The sequence below is a fragment of the Miniopterus natalensis genome, chromosome 5, assembly GCF_054644295.1.
Source record: "Miniopterus natalensis isolate mMinNat1 chromosome 5, mMinNat1.hap1, whole genome shotgun sequence".
Classification (NCBI taxonomy): Eukaryota; Metazoa; Chordata; class Mammalia; order Chiroptera; family Miniopteridae; genus Miniopterus; species Miniopterus natalensis.
In genome coordinates, this window is record NC_142085.1 from 69,761,467 (window position 1) to 69,784,812 (window position 23,346).

The 23,346-nt window shown below is 41.7% G+C and overlaps 1 protein-coding gene and 1 pseudogene across 2 annotated transcripts in view; one reads left to right on the forward strand and one right to left on the reverse strand.

Annotated features, from left to right (window-relative positions):
- The window catches only part of ARHGAP18 (Rho GTPase activating protein 18), a 159,414-nt gene that overhangs the window by 81,528 nt on the left and 54,540 nt on the right, over positions 1-23,346 (reverse strand). The gene's annotated exons all lie outside the window — the stretch shown is intronic.
- LOC107530921 (single-stranded DNA-binding protein 2 pseudogene) lies at positions 18,727-22,587 on the forward strand (annotated as a pseudogene).

The window sequence follows — 23,346 nt, forward strand, 5'->3', positions numbered from 1 at the left end:
GTCTCTGTTCATGCTGTATGTCCAAGTGGAATGCCCTCTTTTTGAAAAACCAAGTTTTATATTTCCTTTAAAATCTGGTTCTTGTTAATACCCTCAATAAAGCTTTCAAGCTCTTGGCCATGTGGATTTCTGAATTCTCAAATTATTAATGACAGGTTTGCAGAGATGAAAGAAATTTTTAGATGACCTAGTCAGATCATTTTATTTTAAAGATGAAGGAACTGGGACTCAGAGGTGAGGAAACAGTCTCTGGTCATATAACTGGTTGTTTGCAGACAAGGCTGCAACTCAGGTCTCTCCCTTCCTGCCTAGTTTCTTTCAAATATACCAATGAGTAATTGGATACCTTTTGAAAAATCATAAATTGTTTTCTTTAAACAACTTTTTTTTTTTAATTGATCTAAGAGAGAGGGAAAGGAAAGAGAGAGAAAGAAACATTGATATGAGAGAAACATCGATCAGCTGCCTCCCTTACTCCACCTGCCCAGGGATCAAAACCTCAACCAGAGTATGTGCCCTGACCGGGAATGAAGCCAACCACCTTTCAGTGTGTGGGACAACGTTCCAACTCACTGAGCCACACCAGCCAGGGCAGAATTTTTTTTTCCTTAAAAACATGCTTTTGGATGTATTTTAGAAAGATAATTCTACTATGCTTCACACTGTCATTTATTCAGTACTTAAAAATGGAAATATTTTTATTTGCTACATATTTTCATACTTCATGGAAATTTAATGCAAATGCGTGTTACATGCAGTGCCATCTAATCAGCTCTGACTCCCAGTGACTCTGTGAATGAGTGATGTCCACAACATCCTGTCCCCAACAGCCCTGCTCAGCTCCTGTAGACTCCTGCCTATGGCTTCTTTTATGAAGTCAATCCAGTCCATAGTTGGTCTTCCTCTGTTTCCCAGCATTATTGTATTTTCCAAAAACCTCTGCCTTCCCATGATGTGCCCAAAGAAGGACAGCTTCAGTCTAGTTCCCATTTCCCTTGTTCACTTCAACTTTTTTTAAGTCAAAAACTATCTCCAGCTTGCTTTCCGGGACAATATAACCATGCCAAAAAATCTTCAATGGAGTAGCCAAAGGACTGTCCCAAGTGAAGCTTTTTAAGTTTTACATCATTTCAGATTCAAATCAGATTTATTTTACAAGAGATTTTCCTCTTTATTTTATGACTAAATAGGAAGGATGGAGTAAAGAAAATCACAATACTTAATCTGAAATCGTTTTCTAAATTTCTAAATGTGTGCCTTGCATACGTTAACTATTGTTAATTTGTCAGCAATGATCAACATTCTTTTTAAACTCATGATCTCTGTCTCTGCACTTTCTCAGTCCTCCAACCATTTACGTGGTAAACATCTTAAATGACCATATTAGATTATTGCCATTCTTTTCATGAACTTATTTTCCTATTCGCTTCTTTTAAGTAAATGTACCATCACTTGACTCTTTTGAATGGTATCTGAAGAGAAGACCACACTCAAAATCCAGATGTGTTTCGGACCTCCAGGTACATGTGCTACGCCAAATGCACTTCCCAGGCCTTGAAAATCTGATGTTTCAATCCTTTGAAGAATTTCTATCTTTTCAAGCTATTTCATGCTCTATTTTAAACACAATCAAAATGTGGAAAAGGAAAGTGGATGTTCCCCCAAACCCACTCAGCTAAATGACAAAATAGGGAATGGTTTCAAAGATACTGGCTCCAATTTCATTTTCTTAATCTCTAGACCCACAGAGTAATAATCACACACACACACACACCCCTCTCTTTGAAAAAGGTGTTAGTCACTGATTGGTTTTTAGCTTTTTCTCAACTGCCTTAAGCTTTTAATCTCTCCTTCCTCATTAAAGAAATACACCTTACTGGAGTATTTTATAAACTGTCTAAAAATTTCAATTAGCTATTTTTATCTACATGAAAAGTGTCAGTGAAATTCTCATTATTACAACTATCCAATATTGAAGCAAATTAGTGTAAGATGTTAGCTAGGCAGGTTATACTCAGGAAGATCTGTAATGTATGTCTATGACTTAAAGGAGAGAGGCCATGGGCTGCCTGCCTGGCTTTATTACTAACTATGTAATCTTGAATATATCCCATCTCTCTCGCCTACATCCTTCCTTATAAATCAAGCGAGTATAAATGTGAACATGATATCTTAAACACAGTGTTTAAGTTTCAACAATCTATGGTTCTCAGCAATTACAATACATATATATTAACATTTTTCTGTAACATACCTAAATGAAGAATATATATTTGGCCCCTCAATAGAGGCATTGCCTAAGAGCTAAACTATGAATCCCTTTTGTTTGTAACACCAGTTCATTATCACATATTAAGTGTGGCCAAGTGAATCTATAAATAATTCACAAGTTTTCTTTTCATAAGGTGTCACTTCTATTTTTTTTTTTTTTTTTAATTTTGACAAAACTGCTAGTAAGAGAGCAAACTAGCCAAGAGGGAACAGAATAACAATGACACCAGGAGCTTGCGCTCACTGGGCTCTCCCCAGCAGCCAGGAACTCTTTATATGTTTGCATAGGTAAATAACTTGCCAAGGTTACACGTAAGTAGGAGAGCTCTCCCTGGACACCAGGTGATGCACCTTCCAGTTCATTCAGGTGGCCAACCTCTCCACCTTCCAACACCTAATTAAAGGCTGAGTGGCAATAGGAAGTTTAGTTCAGTCTCACACTAACCAGCTGCAGAACCCTAAACTCGCTTTCTACATGCGCCACGAGAGGGGATGCTGGAGCAGTGTTAGCATTCCGCTTCCTGGTGCTTTAATCTGGGAAGTCCATATGAGTTTTTATTTACCACGGGCATCTAAAAAGACTGCCATTTCTCTGGGAAGTACAGCCACTTGCCTTTTGCCTTACTTGGGATAAATGGATGTGTAACCAAGGAAGCAGCCTTGGTTCCAGCCCTAGGAGATTATGAGAAAGTATTTCAGGAGCAATAAGAAACAGAGGCCTAATTGTTTTCCCCGCTCCTTGTTCTTTGGACAATACTTATAATCAATTCCCCTCACTAGGTCCCCATGATTACCTCTGCGGCCAACCAAATAGCTGTCAAGTCCAGGCCAACTCACACTCCAGGTTCAACCAATAGCCACCTCACACCACCCTACTGCACCTCACCCTACTCAGTGCTTGCCCACCTCTGGAGGAGCAATTATGTACCACGTAAGAGCCGACCAATAAGTGGCCGAGGATCATTTTAAATGGCAGCCTTATTGTTTTCTGCTGAAAATATAAAACAGATCAACCAAAAGAAACAAGAAAAGAAACCTGGTTATTGTCCTTGGGGTCAGGCACTTGATTTAGTACATCAAGTGTCAGGTTCTAATTCCCTCGTGGCTGTATCCAGAAGAGGCTGTTGAACAGTGAGAAAAGTGGGCGAGAAAGGGGAGAGGACATGAGGCGAAGCCTCCTCACGCCTGCAACAGCTTTCAGTGCTCCTGCAGTAGGTGGGAAAGCAAGAAATCAGTGGCCAAAGTAGCCAGTGCCTTCTTACAAGTGGACGTGGTAAGGACGGTTACTTCTGCTTTCTGACTACCCATAAAGGTTAAGTGACCCCCATGATCTGCAGAGAAGGCAGCAGGTCAACCACCACTAGAACCTACATCGCTGGGTAATCCGTTAAATAGGGCTCAAGGCATTTAATTTTGAATATACACAAGTACATGCAACCACCAAACCATCCAAAATCAACCACTGACTTTCTACAAAGGGGTGTGCACGCCACATACCTACACCCATAGCATCTCCCAAGTTAGAGATCATGCTAAAAAACATTCCTTTTCCATCCTTCATGAAGATGGAATGAAAACACTCTACCCATCCATGAAACTCAATATAAATACAACTACTTTGTAGACCTTTAATATTAGATTGTTGCAATAATATTCTTTAAAATGCCTGGAAAATAAGATGCATGCTGCAGGCACTTCACTTAACATTGGTCAGGGATTCCAGGTTCTGTTCTTCCGAGACCAGCCGGATGTGAGTGACCTTGGACGGCCATTAAACATTCATCAATGATTCTAGATGCTGTTCTGGGTTCCAGCACCAGCTGGCTGTGGGTTACCTTGAACAGCCATCTTACCTCTCCTGACCTCTCTGTCTTCTCATGTGTAGAAGAAAGTTAGACCAAATGACACTGAAAGTCCCTTAAACATAAAAATCTATGATAACAAGGTAAAAGTATTATCCTTGAAAATTATCTAAGAAGCAGAGATTTATCTGAAAACAGATGAAGAATCATTCATCTGAAAACAGATGAAGAATTTTAAATGCTTGTACATTTAAAATTCAAAAGAGGAAAATAGAATATTCAGGGACAGTACCACCATTGAATTTTTATGTCGCCAAACCTACATCAGTAAATCACAAGGCCAGATCAAAAACTACATTGAGATTGTCAGGGTCTTAGAGCCAAAGGTCAAGTTTAAATAAAAAGTTAGTTTTATTGACTGATATACTCTTTACTACCCTTTTTTGTTGCGCATAAAAATCATATTTGCTTATGATTATGAGTAGCTAGTTTTAGCTAGTTTGGCGATTCTTACTTTCACTACACATGATTGACAACTTAAAATTCTGCCTCTAAAAGAAATAGGGCACGGTTTCAAAGCATTTAGATTCTACCTCTTGGTTAGATTGGATTTATGTGTGCTATTTGTCAAACTTCAGAGCTGTCCTAAAATTGAATGCTGACACTTGGATAATATTCAGTAACAGGCACCAAGTAACAATGGTTGAAATAGTTCTCAGAATTTTGTCACCACTAAGAGGCACTGAAAGGCTCCTTGGCTCCTTCCTTGGACACACATTCCCAATCTTCTTGTCTTTTACCAATGACATTCTCAGGTCACTTCTTCCTATCACCACATTTTCTTTGTCCTCACAGAAACCTTCGCTCCCAAACTTTACCGCTTCCAACCACAACCAGAACTTAAGCTTCCCACACAAAAGATACCACAGCCGTCAAATCTATGAGTAACATTAACGTGTGAAGGGGAAAAGAAATCGAGATAGCTATAACTGAAAAGTAAAAAATAAAACTTGTGTATTGCATGCCATCCATATCACCTTTACCAATTATGCTTTACATTTCCACAATGTGGAATTAAACAGGTTTTTGCAAGAAAATGAAAGGTAATTCCATGTACACACGAATATGAGCTTGCCCTGGCTGGTTTGGCTCAGTGGTTAGAGCGACAGCTTGTGGACCGAAGGATCGAGGGTTCGATTCCCAATCAAGAGCATGTAACTTGGTTGCAGGTTTGATCCCAGGCCCTGGTCAGGGTGCATGTGGGAGGCAACCAATCAATGTGTCTCTCTCACATTGATGTTTCTCTCCCTCTCTCCTTCTCTTCCCTCCCTTCCACTCTCTCTGAAAATCAATGGAAAAAACATCCTCAGGTAACGATTAAAAAAAAAAAAGAATATGAGCTGATTCTGGGGGAGGGGTAGCCTTCAAGCCAGGGATTTTTTCAAACTGTGTCCCACTGAACCCCAGGAATCCATATGGGTAGGCCCTTTTGGGTCTCTGAGCAATGTTTACACAAAATTCCACCTTACAGCCCTGTACACATATTTGAACCTAAGTGAATCATTGATAAAAAGTTGCAGTTCTCCATTAATCTTTTCCTAAGTCCAGGGTGACCCATTTGTGCTCAGGAAAGACACATACAACACTCAACAGGTGCCCGGCAAACACACAGGAGCCATTGATTAAGTTCATGGAAGCAACAAACATTTATCTATGACCTACTCTGCCCAGTCTTTCTTCTAGGCACTGGCCATACAGCAGTGAACAGAACAGACAAAAATCCCTGCCCTTGTGGAGACATAGCAACCAAATACATTGTAGTTTAAAAACAGAAACTGCTCTAAAGGGCACCTGGAGAAACACTGAGGAAACTGTAATACAGGTTGCATATTAGATAATAATTACCTTTGTTGTGATACTAGTATATAGTGCAGTGGTTTTCAAACTTGCCTGCACATTAGAATCACCCAAGGACCTCCAAAAAGGACACTGATGCTTCTGACCCATGGGATTTTGGATTTAGATTTAATTAGTCTGGAGTGTGGCCGGAGCTTTGAAATTTTAAGCCTTTTAAAATGAAAACTTTGAGTCCAGATGTAAGATTTATGTGTACTCATTACCCATTTTAAAACATTTCTAAGTGCTAAAATTTTTCATGATTAAAGTTGGGGAAACAAAATCAATCATCTTGTTCACTTGATCATCTCAGACAGGATATGGTCCTGAATACAAAATTCTGCAATTCACAAGCAGAAAACCACTTTCAGATGATGGGGCATGTTTCAGAATTCGCCAAGTAGCTCAATCTCAACTTACTGAAATAACTCCACTATAGACTTTTTGTTTCCATGCTTTTTATTTAAAAATGCTTATAAGAGGTTTAGTCCAAAGTCATCCTGTCTTTGAAAGAACAGTGGCTCACTGGCATTATTCTGAACATCGACTGCCTCTGCAGAATGCCATAGGCCCAGGATGCATTTGGCTTTATCTATACAGATCCTAAAAACACACTTTAAACTACATTTTAAAATAAAAATATAAAATATTTTATTTGTCCTAATTTGCTTCTTTCTCCTGAAAATGTAACAAACCCTTCCATTTAATATTATACTATCAGTCTAGTCTAGTGCCATCTGTCATCTGGACAGTTATTATTCACAAGGGAAACTGTACTTATTACTCATTATTTATAATCTCACCAACTTGAGTTTTTTTCCTGGCAAGAACATAAAAAAAGAAAAGTGAGAAACATAGCTGTAAAAGTAGACTGGAGCCCTGATTAGAAAGATATTCATACTTAAGGCTGTACACATTTGGAAAATATTTACCAAGAACCTACTATGCATCAAGTAATGTGGGTACAATTATAAACAAGCCAAACAGGATCCCCAATTTATAGTCATGCTGGGAAAACAGACAAACACACATGAAACAATTAGTGTTGCTTTCCCAAAGTTAATCTGATGATCAGAATTAAAATAAACGAGACCAGGCTTGCATTAAAAGTGTATGTGACTCCCGGCCTATGTGGCTCAGCTGGTTGAGCATCGGCTCATGCACCAAGAGGCCACAGGTTCGATTCCCACTCAGGGTGCACGCCTGGGTTATGGGCTCGATCCCCAGTAGGGGGCGTGCAGGAGGCAGCCAATAAATATTTCTATCTCATTAATGTTCTCTCTCCCTCTCTCTTTAAAATCAATAAAAAAGATAATTTTTTTAAAATACGAAAGAAAACATATTAAAAGTGTATATTAAGCTCATGTAAAAAAGGGGGGGGATTCTTTCTAAAAATTACATTTGATAACAGTCCTCATGACTGAGTTGCTTTCCATTTCATTTTTCTTTCTTTCCTTTTTGTATTACTTTCATGTGGCTGCAAATGACTACAAACTTGGTAGAATAAACAGCAATTTATTCTCCCATAATTCTAGAGGCTAGAGGTGCAAATTTAGAACCACTGGTGCCCAGGTGTCCATGGAGCCGTACTCCCTCCAGGCCTGCAGGGGAGCCACCCTCTGCCTCTTCCAGCATCTGTGGGCACCAGCAATCTTTTGCTAGTGGCCTCGAGACTCCAATCTCTGCCTCTTTTCATCTGCCTTGTGTGTGTGAATGTAGTTTCCCTCTGTCTCCCACAAGGAAGACTGGGATCCCATCTGGTGCCCAACTAGATAATCCAAGATAATCTCCCATTTCAAGATCCTTAACTGCATCTCCAAAGACCGTTTTTCCAAAGAAGGTAACACTCATAACATTCACAGATTCCAGGGGACTAGGATCGGCAGTCTCTGGGAGCCATGAGCAGACTACCACACCTGCCTAGACGTGAAAAATGACACCAGAGGAAAAGCCAACCCGAATAAACCGGAGCATTTACGGCTCTGCCGCAAAGATGGCTCAAGAGTTGATCTGCATCTGAACAGGCCCCCAAGTGCAAGGTTGTTTACTCCGCTGAGATGGTGTGTTTATGGTGAGAACCTGATTAAATGGGACTGGAAAGCACCATACAAATGGAAAGTAATGTTACTTTTTTCCTGTCGTCCACTTCCTCAGTCATAACCTCAAATGTCCTTTCGAGACCTCCTTTGATTTTCACTTACCCATTTCTGGCTTGATTTTTAACTTTAGTAAGTACAGGGAGAAAGCACAACAGAGTTCCCCAAAACAGCCCAACACGGGGCCAGTTCTTGGGGGTCTTTAGTGACCAGAGGTGAACCCGGTCTGGCAGAACTCTGCAGCTAGGCCCTTTTAGTCTCTAGAACTGGAAAAGCGACGTGGCATTCACACTTTTGCATAATTACACAAGTCAGTCTTGGCTACAGATGCTAAGAAGACTAAAGCCAAGATTATATGCACAAAAAGAGTGGTACAGGGAGACTTCAAGATTTCCAGTCAAAATGCCGAGGAGCCATAATTATTATGCCTTTTGTACTCCAGCAGTCACAGCGGTGGAGGCTGGGCCAAGCCTTTGCTTTCCTGACCACACCCTTGAGTAGAACCATAATGCAGACCATCCTAATCCTAACCGGGCATTCTCTAGTCACCTGGCTATGGAGAATCACTGCTATTCTAGAATCCATGAGGCCAGTGATCCTTTGCTAAAATTTTTCTTCAGAAGTATTTCTCAATGTTGTTAATACATAAGGGTGTCCTCTGTAAATGAAAACATCCTCGATGTAGAAAATGTAACATGACCCAGTAACTGCTTGCATACAAACTCCATCTACTTTCATCCCACTCCAGATGTGCACTAGTATATAAATTCAATCCCTAGTCTCTCAAGCAAAAATAAAAACGCCATGTCTTTTAATGATGGTGCCATTACAAATGTACCTCCATTGCATTTGAGCTGTCAACAATGTTTTGCTTTTGTAAACAGAATAAATAAAACAATTCATTTCATTGTTGCATTGCAGCCCTGGTCGGGTAGCTCGCTTGGTTGGTTGGAGTGTCGTTCCATACAACAAAAGGTTGTGGGTTCAATTCCGAGTCAGGGCACACACCTAGGTCTCGAGTTCGATCCCTGGCTGGTGAATGTACAGGGGGGACCAATTGATGTTTCTCTCCCTCTCTCTCTAAGAACCAATAAAAGCATATCCTTGGGTGAGGATTTTAAAAAACACAGCAACATGAAAGAAAATGCAAAATGATTAACAAACTAAAACCCACAGGATATTAGTTAAGAGTTCTCTGAGGTAGGACAAGCCCTGTGGGACAATGCAAAGACCTAAAACACTGAACTTCACCTGCCTGTTTTCCAAGAACATGGTGAGCAAGCTCGCAGGTTGGGCAGCCTATTATCTCCTCTTGCCCGTTTACTGGCTTGCCTTCAGGTAGCAGACGTTCTGAACGGCTACATAATAACTCTACTGTTTCCTCTCCGCTATCTCACCATGCAGCACCCTTTCCCCTACAGTGGAATCCGTAGGCCTATATTCTCTTACAGACTCATTTTAACTTATTAGATTTAGGTTGCAACAATTGTGCCAACAGAACACACGATAATTACAGAATCCTAGATTTCTAAAAGGCAGGGTCACTAGAGATCCCGTGTATGAGAGCAGACATTGCATCAATCCCAATCCCACTTTCTGGGCCAAAGTCCTCCAACCCCTAACCCCACCTCCCCAGCTTTGGCAGAATCAAGGAAAGCACAAGATTGGTATCTGTAAGTCTGAGGGCACGCCAGTGTCACAGAAGAGATAACTCCAGTTTTGTAATGTAAAACGGCCCATGCAATTTCTCTGTCCCAGCTCGAATACTAATATGAGCCCTGAAGCACGCTTGCCTTATTTCCATGAGGCCTCGGGCTAGCTTCCCTTTCTGGCCAGTTCCCCAAGCAAAAGGCAAGGTTTTAGAGCCAAGTAGCAGCACAGGAGGAATGAAACCTTAGCTGCCACCAACACAGGTCGCAAATGAAATCTCCTCGTGGACAACCGGATACGATTATCTGTGGGTCATTGTTAAAACATAAATTTCTGACACTGGTGCTGTAGAATCAAGTTCTTTTGTTCTATTGGGGTTTTTAAAAAAAAGAAAAGAAAAACAACCCTGGAGATACAAAGAAAAATTTTATGTCCCAAAACATGGTCATATAATCAGCAATCATTTATTGACTGTACACAGCATGCTTGTCATTATCTAGATGGTGGGATTCCGGGATAAATTAAGAAAACAACATGTTCAATGCTTTTATGGTTTATATTCTAAGATGGATACAATAAATAGACACACATACCTGAAAAGAAACAGGGACTAAACCAAAAAGGTTTTTTTAATCGCACACATAATGCATTTTCATCAAAGAAAAACATAATAATGCATTTTTTAGTATGTTTTTATTGATTTCAGAGGGAGGAAGGGAGAGAGAGAGAAACGTCAATGATGAGAATCACTGATCGGCTGCCTCCTGCTCGCCCCCTGCTGGGAATCGAGCCAGCAACCCGAGCATGTGCCCTGACTGGAAATGGAAGGGTGACCTCCTGGTTCTTGGGTCGACACTCGTCCCAATTGCTGAGCCACACCGGCCGGGCTAATAATGCATTCTTAACAAAGGACATAGCTTAATAATATTACTCTCTTCTATTAGCTGTTCTATTCCTTTCTCTCTTCCCCTTTTGCTTCCTTTTTCACTGCTATGATTTAAAGCAGTTGTTCTCAGACTTACATACTCCAGACAAAAAATTTTTAATTTGGGGTGGAGGGAATCAACACAGAGCTGAAAACTTTTTATTTGTCAAAGAAGGCCATTTTTTTTTATTGATTTTTTTTAGAGAGAAAGAGAAAGATGAATTTGTTGTTCCACTTATTTATGCATCCATTGGTTGATTCTTCTAAGTGCCCTGACCAGAGATTGAACCCGCAACCTTGGCGTATAGGGACAACGCTCTAACCAATTGGGCTACGCAGCCAGGGCCAACAAGGGCACTTTTTAAAAAAGGAAAACTATGCCTATTTACACTAGCTTCATTTAATTAAAGACACTTGATTATATAAAAGAATGTGTGATCACATTCATTCAAGTGTAAATCACCAATATCAGGTCCTTTCACACTTGATTGAAAGTGTGAATTACAGAGCAAGAAAAACCCTAAGTAACAAATAGGAAGCGAGAAAAACCCTGATGGGTCAACATAATGGAGAATGGAGGTTGGAGATGGCCAAGATTTTTTGTATTTCACCCGGTTTACTAGGGCCAGCCCGATTTACCTTTAACAATGCAGTAACAAAGAACCAAGGTGTGCCTTTGTCATGCATGGAGTGTCTGAGAAGGCGGACACCATCAAGAATCTTCAAATGATGTAGGGATGACTGGAAAGTCATACAGAGGTGTTTTCATGGGAGAGTTTTGCTAAGAACTCAATGCTGAGAAAAAACACTTGTGAGAAAATGACATTTTTTAAGAAGCCAAAAAAAAGAGAAGAAGCCAGAGGTCAAGAAACAGACATTGACAGGACGAGGCAGCTGAAGTGCAGATCAGGGCTGTAGCGGTTGAAAAATAAAGTGCAGATCTGAGGCATTTTAGGGGGGTAATAGCAAACTCAGTAACAGGCTCCTTGAGCAGGCCTGGGGAGAGGGATGTCGGCGATGACTCAGATGTCATGAGTGTTGAACAGTCAGGCCAGCAGCAGGGCTGCCAGTGACAGGGAGGAAGTCAGAGAGGAAGTGCTGCATGAGACAGCTAGGAAACACTGTAAATAGTTATATTTCTGTGGTTTCTCCAGCAAAAATGCGTGTGTGGAACATTCTGCATTCTACACCCTGGTTAAAATATAACTGAGAGAGTAACAACATAGTAACAGCACAAACTGTTGCTTTGAGATAGCATGCCTCGGAAAGGGTGTGCAGGAAAAAATACACCGAGGGAAAGTAAAACTCAGTAGTGGCTCGCTCTGCAGTAGCAGTAGACGTGACCTTTATTTCCTTCTTTGCATTGTTACTTATTTTTTCAAATTTTCTGTAATGGAAATGCTATTTTGTTGGTAGAATTTTTGAAATTTCATAACTGCCTATGTTAGAATGTTGTGTGTTTATAAGTTTAATGGACACACATAGATACACACAAAACGTGTCCACCTACTTTAAGTATTCTGGAACTTTTAGCACACTGGGGACACTTCAAAACACCACTAATATATCCATAGATGTTCATGTGCATGATCATGGCCAGCCATCTGGTGACTTTCACATATAAGACATGTAACAGAAGTACACAGATTGGTCATACGTCAGCCAAAGTTCATCATAAAAGCCAAGAGATTTCTGCCCAATAAATAAGTTATTTAACCTAAAGCTTGACATTGTCAAGGACCAGCTTCACAAGGAACTTTCCATCAAGACCTGTAAAAAGCTCTTTTAGAATTATAGATGATATCAGCCCTAAAATTTTCTATTATTAAATAAGGTGTTTCCCAGTCATAAAGCGGAACGGGTACTTTCAAAGTAAATAGGGCCGATCCAGTATGCAAGCTCCTGAAAACAGAGAATGTCATTATCCCTACCTCAAGTTCTGGCTGTGGACAGTAGATGTAGCAAAGTCATCAAGAGGACAGACTGACACAGACCGCAGGGTTTGAACCCAGTTCTATAAACTTCATCTTGAGCAAGTTTCTTCACCTCTGTGCCTTAGTTTCCTCAATTGTAAAACAGAGATAATAGTTATTCCTACCCTCATAGTGTTGGGAAGTATATAGGAATCGATATTCACATATAGGATATTCTAAAGCACACAGGGCAGTACTAGGCAAATACAGGGCACAATGTGAAGGTTGGCTATTGTTATATATTTTCCATCATAAAGTGAGATGCTGGAAAAGCCCAGCCTTCTCAAAAACTATACTTAAAAGCAACTATAAATTGTTAGTCAAATTGGTGATCATTTGATACAGTTTTGCCATAATCAAAAAAACAAAGTTAATTTTTTCCCCCTTCCCACTTCCTCTTATTCTGCCCGTCTCTGACCTACATACAAAGATTAACATGGTTGATACTCGAGTTCCTCAAAAATAACAGCATCCCAAGAGTGAGAGGCCTAGATGGTTTTCCCCCAATGCATCATGCTCTTCCTTGCTCGAGGCCTCCCCTGGGAAACCAAAGAAATTTCTTTACTCAACAATCCAATATGTCAGCAACAACTTTCACAATCAAAAGCAAGTTGACACACTGTAAAAGAAAATTCTGCACTAATAAAATGAAAAGTATGTATACTACAAAAGATTACAATAACTCCATCTCCCTCAGTGCAACACAGCCTCTCAGAATCCAATTCTGAGAATTTCCTCCTAATGAACTTGTCTTTCCCACCCATTTGCCCGCGGCTCCCTGAGCATTCTGCAGTGATTATCAGGGAGCACTAGAAAGCCACCCACTCCACCTCCAAATCTGACCAAGGAGAGGGGCTTCTAGCCTAGCACTCCACCACACCAATAACATGCAAGCCAAAAGTCCCCTGTTAGGTAAACTGACAAATGCCAGGGGCTCACCCAGAATTCCCATGGCTCCTCACAGGTAGATGACTTCTTCCAAGGTCAGCCTCTCCCCTGGGATACTAGGAAAACCAACCACTTGGATATTCTAGCGAAATACGAGGTGAGAGCTTCCATAATCCTCAGAGTTGCAACCACAGAAGTATTTACATACCCTGGCTTTCGCCAGATTCACATTTCTTTCAGAAATCAGGCAAGTCACCCTGTCAACTTTCACTGAATTATCTCCTAAAAACCATTCTTTATAAGGACATAGTTTCATCACTTTACGATGTCAATTGGCTGCAAATGCTGAGCAAGCATTATGCTGACTTGTCAGGGATCAGCCTGGCTTCTATGTGCCACACCCTCAGGACTTGCAACTCTAGTTCAGAAGTCTCAGAGAAATTGTAAACTACCAGGTTCCAACCTTCTAAGTAACTGCAAATGGTAAACTACAGGTGTAAACTACGGAAACGCAAAGGGTCTGAGAGTCTACTGACAGAGCTTGTGGATGACACCTCGGGTCCACAGAATTAAGAAAGTGCTTTCTGCCTGTCTGAGGCTGAGAAATCATAACTGTTTCCTCTCCTCTGGCACCAGCCAGGACCCATCAGGACACCTCAGCTCAGGCTCAGAGCCCACCAAAGTAGCCTGGCCTGAGGACATTTCTTTCATTGTCTTCCCCAAGCCTGGTAAGAAAGGAGACAAGCAGCTTTGTTCCAGGGACCAGACTTCACTACAGGAAAGGAACTTACAGGCAGCTCCTTACATTTCACACAAAAAGCCATACTTTCTTCTACCCTACATCTTTACCTGGGTCGACCACCTCCCTACCTCTCCTATCACGCTTTATCTCTGGATTGCTTCAGGGATGTGTGAGCTACACTCATAAAAGGACAGTCGGGAGAGACCGTTTCAGAGAGCCTCAGAAGTTCACTAGGGAACAAGCACGTTTTGGTTGTTGTTGCAATGGGCCTGTGTGCTTTACACAGTTTACTGTGGTGCCTCATTTAATCTTCATACCACCACCGAGGCACAGAGAGGTTTAGCAACTTGCCCAAGGGCATATAACTAGTAAGTGATGGGTCCTCGATATAAAACCATGCTGCTTTACAAGCCAGGGCTCCCTCTTTTCACCACAATGCCCCTGCATTATACCTGTCACATTACATCATTCAGTAGGTCCAAAGGTCCACGACGGAGGAGTCCACTGAAAAGGGGGCAGGTCACAAGCAGGCACTGACTGAAGGAAATCCCATTGCTTCGGTCAAGGCTGACCTTTAAGGCTTGCCACAAATTGGCCTCAGCCTCCCTTCCAGCCTTCTTCCTCTCTCAGGCACCCTGTCCTCTAGCCAATCAGAATCTTCACAGAATTAACCCCCATCTGAACCTCCCTCTCCTCAGTGCATTTACTTTCCTTTCCCAAAGACGAATCCCACCCAAACCACTCCAACAAGGTGATACGTTTCTCTGGCCCCCTTAGTTAAACGTAAGATGTCCTTCCTCTGTAAATACCCATAACAGGGTGGCTGATTACCTTTAACTCCACTATAGTGGTTGTAACTTCCTGTCCTGTATCAGACATGTGACAGGTCATTATCCACAGGAGAAATTAGAAAACTCCTTACGGGAGTCGATCTCTGACTAGCACAGGACGGAACACAAAGCACCTGTCCAACAAACTCCAAGACGGTACCAAGCGGATTTTTTAAAAAGATGTCTTATCATTGACAGCTACTCTGGGTTTCATTAAAACAAATAAAGCTCCCACCGGTGACAATGCTTCCACCTTTTGGAGCTTCGGTAGGACTGATACTAATGCACAGTATCTAACTACGGTCTAACATGCTTCCTTGAGACTCTCAGTGTCACAAAGCCAAGAGGAGGCAGATTCCGAGTCATTTTTTAGCATCCAAAAATGTATGTGCTGTTAGACTTCTTCGTCTGGAATTTAACGAGCAAGCCAATCTTAGATTTCTAGGGAAATAAGTAGTTGCTACCACTGATGGCCATTTCCCAGACAGGCCTCCGGGGCCTCAGCAGCAGCTGGGGAGCAAACCTGTCAATCGCTAACATAAAAGACGGCAGCCAGGAGAAACCCGGCAGCTGAAAGGCGATGACTCTCCCAGGTGAAGATGGGAGCTTCCCCCCGAAAGGAGAAATGGACAGATGATGTTTTCACATCGGAAAATTTCAACAGAGGACTTCAGTGAAAGATATGGGGACAATAATCCATTTACACCCTCTTTTTCCCTTTTTGCATTAAGATGTCCTTTTGGAATAGTTTCCAAAATCATTCTAAGTGTTGAAGGCAAAATACATCCAAGTAGACGTCTCCCTATTCTTCTTTTTCATTACTCAGAAAAATTATACATTTTTCCCTTTACTTTTCATGGGCACCTGGGGCAACAGATCCCCTGGAAAAACAATTCTTTCCATACCTCCCTGACTGCTGGTGTCCCAGCCTCCAAATTTCCATTCTGAATTCTGAAACTACAAAGAGGTTTGACCACTTAAGTCAACTTGTTATTTAACTTTCAAAGGGAGTTAGTTAATGTCTGTTTTTAAAATAATCACAGAAGTTCAAATTATGAACCTAATGCTAATAACAAGAAAACAGGGGATTGCTTTGCCTAGAGGGTCCATTTATAACATTTTGTTCATCACAAAATCGACACAAATTTCCTGCCCATGTAAACTCATAGGTACGTATGTGAAATGGTTTGCATGGGAATTATAAGTAGAAATGAAGTCATTCATAAAGTACTAATATTATCTTCAGATATGTCCAGTGCTTAAAGTGGTACATGCCCTTAAAATGAATGAAACCACTGCTGAACTAAATATATGCCTATCAGATATATTCCTACAATTGCTCTACTTAAAATGGAAAACTCTTAAATATCTGATATGTTTTTAGCAAAAGTGGTAGTTTTACACTAGTCTCAAGTCATCTGTCATTACATATAACATATAAATTCTCCAAATGTAAAATGATTCATGTTCCAAAAGTAATAAAACATGATGACAATTCAGAAAGGAAAGAAACAGATGATTATTTACATTACTCGCTGGCACAATTTTAGACACTATACAGAAGGTTTATTTTCAAACAAATAATTAATATTGTCCTTATTTACTTTTTATCCAAAAGGTAATGCAAATAAAACATTAGTGTAAATATTTATGCATAGAGAAGATATTCATGCATAGAGAAGAAGAAATTATTATTGCATATCAGTAATGCAGCATTATATAGATTTGTAGCATTTAATGTTCCTCTCAAAAAGAAGGAAAACATTTTTGTACTATAATTCTATGAGCTTAACAACATACGTCACAATTTAGAAGATTCATGAGGCACCAAACAAATCCCTAATGAAATTCACTCTTTCACTCATTTCTTCAAGATGCTTGGAGTATTAAAATTTCAGGTGAAAATTTGAAGACTGGCTTTCTCCAAGCTTTAAACCTTACTGAGGTTTCTCAGAACATAATTTTATAATGGATATTTTTAATTTCAGTACTATCAATTGAAAAATAAAAGAAAGTACACCTGAGAAGGTATTTCCCTGGCCACCCACCCCAGATTGGAGGAAGCATATTTGAGGGGATGTGAACTACCCCAGTGGCAGATTCCTTATCGATGCAACTACAGGAGTCTTCTCCCACCCACACTCTGTTTTCAGGTCTCCACAAGGCCACCGAGGGGCTACAGACACGCCCCCCTGCAGCCGAGAGCTCTGGAAACTGCTATGCCCACTGGCCTGATGTTCTTACACCTTCCCGGTCAGTCCACAGTGGCCTCTAGGGTCCCTGGAGGCTCCTGCGGGCTACCTCCACTGTCTCAGGCACAGCCTCCTCCTGCCTCAGTGCTGACCCTGCCAGCACCTCTGTAAGGTGACGGAAGCAACTGCTCTCCTTTTCCTGTCCTCTGCCCATGTTTTTGTTCTTGACCCTGAAAGCCCAGGGACCCCCTCCTTCCCTAGACTGAGACCTCTAGGTCCACTGGCCTGGGACAAGGGTGAGGGGGCAGCCTTGGGTTTTGTGTAGGTTTTGTTTTTACATTATGAAGTGTTTTACTTTTTACAAAATGCTTGCTCCTTCCTTTCTTCTCCCCAGAGAGACAGGCTGCAGGGTGTCCAGGGAGTTGAGCAGACTGAAAGGGCCCCTTCCTCGAGACCAACCCATCGTGTCTTGGGTGCCCAGCAGCACAGGGCTCATATTTCCTTCCCCCTCCCTGAGTTCCCTGCACTGGGACTGCAGACTTGGCAGTTTTGGAAGATAGCTCCATACAAACCATTTTTCCAGGTACAGATATAATGTATATAATGTCAAGGATCTATAAGGATATAATGTCAAAGGGCTTAAAAAGGCACAGAATCTTGGGAGACAACTAGGAAAGCATGCAGGCCTCACCCAGAGAGCTCTACCTGGTAAAGCAGTATGGGCGTGGCATCCCTAGCAGAGCAGGAGCCCTTGGAGTAGACACAGAATTCTATTTTTGCTAAGGTTGGCAATTTGTGGCAGCAGGACATGTCATGCAGGGACACCTTGGCCTGGAAATCACCTATTTATAAAACAGGTCTAGGTTTAGGACCAAGAATAAGGCAGTCCCCCAACCTCTGGCTTTCTGACAAGTTCCAAATTACTTTGCCTAAAAGTAGGGAAGCTCCAGAAAGAGCTGTGGTGATTCGATTACTTGGTTGACAGTTATAAACTAAGAAAATCTATTCACTCTGAAAATACCCATGGCTAAGAGATAGTTACCAGCACATGCTTCCTAGCCAGCCAGCCCTCGCTCACCACCTCCTCAAATATTTTTTGTAATTTAATGAAAAGCGCTTTTGAAACAGCAAATAGGCCATTTTACTTTGATACTTCTAGGTGTGTTGTAGGCCAAGACTTTAATGTCTTTGTGGCCCCTGAAATATTTGAATGACCTTATGAAGCGGACAGGGGTAGATCGTTAGCTACTGTGACATTTCCACACTTTCACAGGGAAAGAGAATAGCTCACTTGGATTTCAGTGGAAAGTTCTCATGCCACAGAGAGGGTGCTGGGACCGTCTGGATTGTTAGGGGAGACCCGCAGACAATGTAGCTTCATGGCTGTCTTACTGTCCTACTTCTAGGGCTAAAGCTGACTATTCAGCTTTTATAGAAAAATACAACCATCCGACGGCGATGATGGGGGCTGCTGGTAGTGGCAGAAGCAGTATTTTAAAGGCATATCTTGTCACTGTCATGCTGGTTCCGGGAGGCTTTAAATGTATTTGAAGTTTCCAGTTTATAAATACTAACTGATAGAGAAGAGAGATCCTCAGCCCAGGCCTTTCCCCTCCAATCTCTCTACAGGGACCTTTACTACCCCACCTGCTCCTGGGGCCCCCACCACAGCCCAGACTGCTGCTTTGAAAGAGCCACATCAGGGCCTTCCACAGCAGACTCTTCCCACGACCTGAGGCCCCACTGCCATTCAGACACTGATGCCTTAAATGCAGAGAAACTGAACGGAGATAACTGCATTCACTCTAAGCTTCTCAGTAGAATGCAAAGGACTAGGGTTCAAACCAGAATTGATCCATATACAAGCCGTGTGATCGGAGGCCAGTTATTCCATGTACATGAGCTTTCTCTTTAAGGCAAGGATAATAATTCTTACCTTACGAGGGTTAAACAAATTCTATTTTAAACATTTGAACACAGACAGTACTCAATAAATATTTGTTTTTCTTTTCTTCTATGATCTAATTTGCCCCAGTTACATGAACAGCTGACCACAAAATGCCAGGAGACTCCTCAGGGCCACACAAAATTATTTACTAAATGGCAGAATTTAGTAAAACTATTTATTACTTTGTTGCAGGAAATGGTATCTTGGGGCCTGAAAGCAGTTAAGGTGATCTCCCAAAGTGCCTATTTTACTACCAGTAGGTTGTTTAGACTCCTGGTTAGAATAGCCTTCTCTCAATACCAAAGAGAGCAGAGTTTTTATTATAAAAATGAACACAGCCCAGCCGGTGTGGCCCAGTGGTTGAACACTGACCCATGAACCTGGAGGTCACGTTCGATTCCCGGTCAGGGTACATGCCCGGGCTGCCGGCTGGATCCCTAGTAGGGCGTGTGCAGGAGGCAGCAGATCAATGATTCTGTCTCATCATTGATGTTTCTACCTCTCTCTCCCTTCCTCTCTCTGAAATCAATAAAAACATATTTTAAAATTTTTTAAATGAATACAAACTACCAGACAATCAAACATTCTGTTGTAGGTTAACTTGCTCCAGATCTATTTCTAGAAACCACATTCAACTTACAAAAGTTGGAAACAAATAATTTCTGTGAATGGCATAGTGGTGAAGATGGACAGAAGGTCCAGGTCCAAATCCCAGCCATGCTGCTTTCTAGCTATAACCTCAGGCAAGTTACTTTACCCTCAATGCCTCCGTGTCTTCAGGTGTAACCTGGGGATAACATCACCTACCCGCTTGGGTTGTTAAATGAGTTAGCATAGCCTCTCTCACTTAGTGGCAGTAATCCTTACCTAAAAACCCATGTTCTGAAAATAAAATAAAAACCCCCACCCCTGAGGTCCTATTTTTTTAAATGGTAAAGTAACATATCACATGTCTACCCAAGACCCTCAGCCAGTTTTCAGAAACATAACACACAGCAGAACTCCAACGCATGATCAACAAACCACCATGCTGAACGCAAAATGCTTAAAATGTTGCTTACTAAAAATCAACAACTGGTAAGATTACATGTTGTTTCTGGGCAGTGACATGGCAGATGTCCTCTGGGCTGACAAATGAGTATGTTTTCAAGACATCCACATCATGCTAAAAATGTAACTCAAGATATTTCCTCCACATTTGTGTTTAAAATGTTATACTGAGCATACATATAAATGTTCCCCCCAAAAAACATAAGCTGAAAATTTTATTAGAAGACTTAGGTGCTATGAAGCTTGGGTACTAAAAGTAAACAACATTCTTACTGTGGAAACATGTCCACCAAAGGGAGCGCCTGCAGGGCACGCCTGTGCTGGTGAAATGGATGGTGGCCAGCAGAAGGGCAAATTTTTTTTTTTTAATCATTATTGTTGAGACCATTACAGATGTCCTCCTTTTAACCCCACTGATCCCCTCCACCCCACATCGATCCCACCCCCAGGCCCTCCCCACACCAATGTCCCGTCCATGGGCCATGACCATAAACATACAAGTTGCCTGATTAATCTCTCCCCACCCACTCCCCCCTCCCCGCCTTCCCTCTGAGATCCCTCAGTTCGTTCCAAGCCAGAAGGGCAATTTAAAATTAACAACTACTAAAACATGTTACTGATTCCAAATTATACAATGTTTCCACATATAAAGAGAAAGCAATATTTTGGAATTTCACAAATTGTGTTCCCTGCAACATTGGTAATAAGTATTCTTTAAAAAAAAAAAAAAAGGCTCCTAGGAATATGCTTCTTGTTATAAAACTTTTTAGGAATTCATAATATATGCTAAGATATACGCTACAAGAAGTCCTGCAGGAAATTTGTTTACACCAAAATATCAGACCACAAGACTCTTTTTTAATAGAACACCTAGTAACAGTGTTCCACACATGATTTGGGAAACAAACATCTAACAATTTGGCTTATTTTTTGAAGAAATTTTGCTTTAAGCAGATTAACAAACTCTTCGTCTCTGCTGAAATGTATAAAAAGCTCTTAGACTGGGCCTTTCATTTTATGAACACCTAGACTGGACTGTGTTTTCAAGCCTCAGGCTTCAAACTATGCTCAAAAGGGAATATAGTTGACCCTTGAACAATGGGGGGGATGAGGGACACCAACCCTCCCAGTCAAAAATCCACTTATCACTTTTGACTCCCCCACAACTTAACTACTAACAGCCTACTGTTGACCCGAAGCCGTACCAATAACATAAGGTTCATCTGTGAGTTTTTTCAAATTGTCACAAATCTCCAAAAAATGTTCCAATATGTTTATTGAAAAAAATCCACATATAAGCGGACCTGCACAGTTGAAACTGGTGTTGTTCAAGAGTCAACAGTGGGAGCTGCTCTCGGCACAAGCACAAACAGCAAAGGAAAGAGTAACAGCAGGGCCGTCCTGTCCAACAGCCAGGCTGGGGAGAGGGTAGTGCTTTGTGTATATGAATATCGGCTCCATGTAAGAGCTCAGGAGTCTAACCAAACATTTTTATCAGAGATAAGATGGAGGGGGGGCTCACACTGGGGAACCACCAGGATTCTTACATACTTGGTGTGTATTTGGGGATCTCTAGTGTGCAGCTCCAGAAAGACGGGAAACGTAAACATTCAAGCGACGCAAAAGCCTTCCGTGATTATAGTGCTGCAGCAGCTCCCAGGCCGGTGCCAGGAAACATTCCCCCAGGATATGACAGGTCAGTAGGTCCTGTACCACCAGGGTCCTTTTCAGCCTTTTATGTCACCTGGGTACCCTGGAGGTCCAAGGCCCTTGTTGAGGATACCGAACAAGGCACTTGGAGGCGTCCCAGGAAGTCAGCTGTTACTTCCAAGTGGAATGGACCCAACTGGACAACAAGGACATCCAAATACGGGTGAGGCCAATGCGGAGAATGACTTCTCCAAAAGGAATGGTGCCCACAGGCCCCAGACTATGGAGGTGCAATAAGGCACCCACTGAATGCTTTAGGTGGCCCTGGAACGCCTGGAATGAACATGGGTCCATGTGGTGGTAGATCTTGACCAAACCCAGCAAATGCCAATTTAATACCATATGCCTCAGTATCTCCTGGGAAGTATGCAGGCCTCTGGGAGGAACAAAGGGGAACGCCCAGCGTGCCTAGTCCAGCAGCTTCAACCACCTCTGGAGACAGCACGTATACTTTAATGAACGCAGTACCTCCCGGACCTAACAGGCCTAATTTTCCTACGGGCCCTGGTTCAGATGGACCCCTAGGTGCATTCGGAGGAACGGAGTCACATCACATGAATGGCTCTTCGGGCTCAGGAGACATGGACGGTATTTCCAGCACTTCCCTAGCATGACAACGAATGTGTGACCCATCACCAAGTCTCCTCATAAAAACCACAGTGAGTCAGCCCTTCGCAGCACTACTAGGGAAGAAAATTACTCATCGCAGTGTACAGTTAAACAAAGGAATCTTAGTCCCACCAAACCGACCTTTTTATTTCCTGGTATCTCCCCTGTTTTGTGAAGAAAGCAGGTCCAAACGTGATTCAAACTGCACAGAGCAGCATATGAGAACTGCCCTAAAATTAACTGCAAGTAATTATCTTGGGGAGGGAGAGAATGCATTGTATGTATATGTGTATGTACATGGTCATATACGCATGCATACATTGGCCATAGGAGACTGTAAAATATTATCACACGACCTCGTAAGTAGAAATTACTAAGGACTTTTATTCCATCCGGTTTTCACATTTACATTTTAATTATTAAAAGTTACTCCTGCCCCTCTCTGACCTATTTTGTGCTGTGTGTATCACTGCTTTATATAAGTTGTTGTTTAAGGTAAACTCAGATATTATGGTTTTGTAAATGTCTGCAATCATGGATAGGGATAAAGCCGCTTATTTGAAAGCTTTCATCAAATTGCAGCTGATGCAAGTTACCCTCTTGGGGGGAGGCCGGAGAGAAGAGTCAACTTTAGTTTCTTTCCTTTGCTTGCAAAATGGAGACGACACGAACACCAATCCATAGTATAGGAACAAGAATAACTGGTGAAAATGTAGTTCTCTATCATCATTCCTGTAGATAAATAATTTAAATTGATGCAGTAG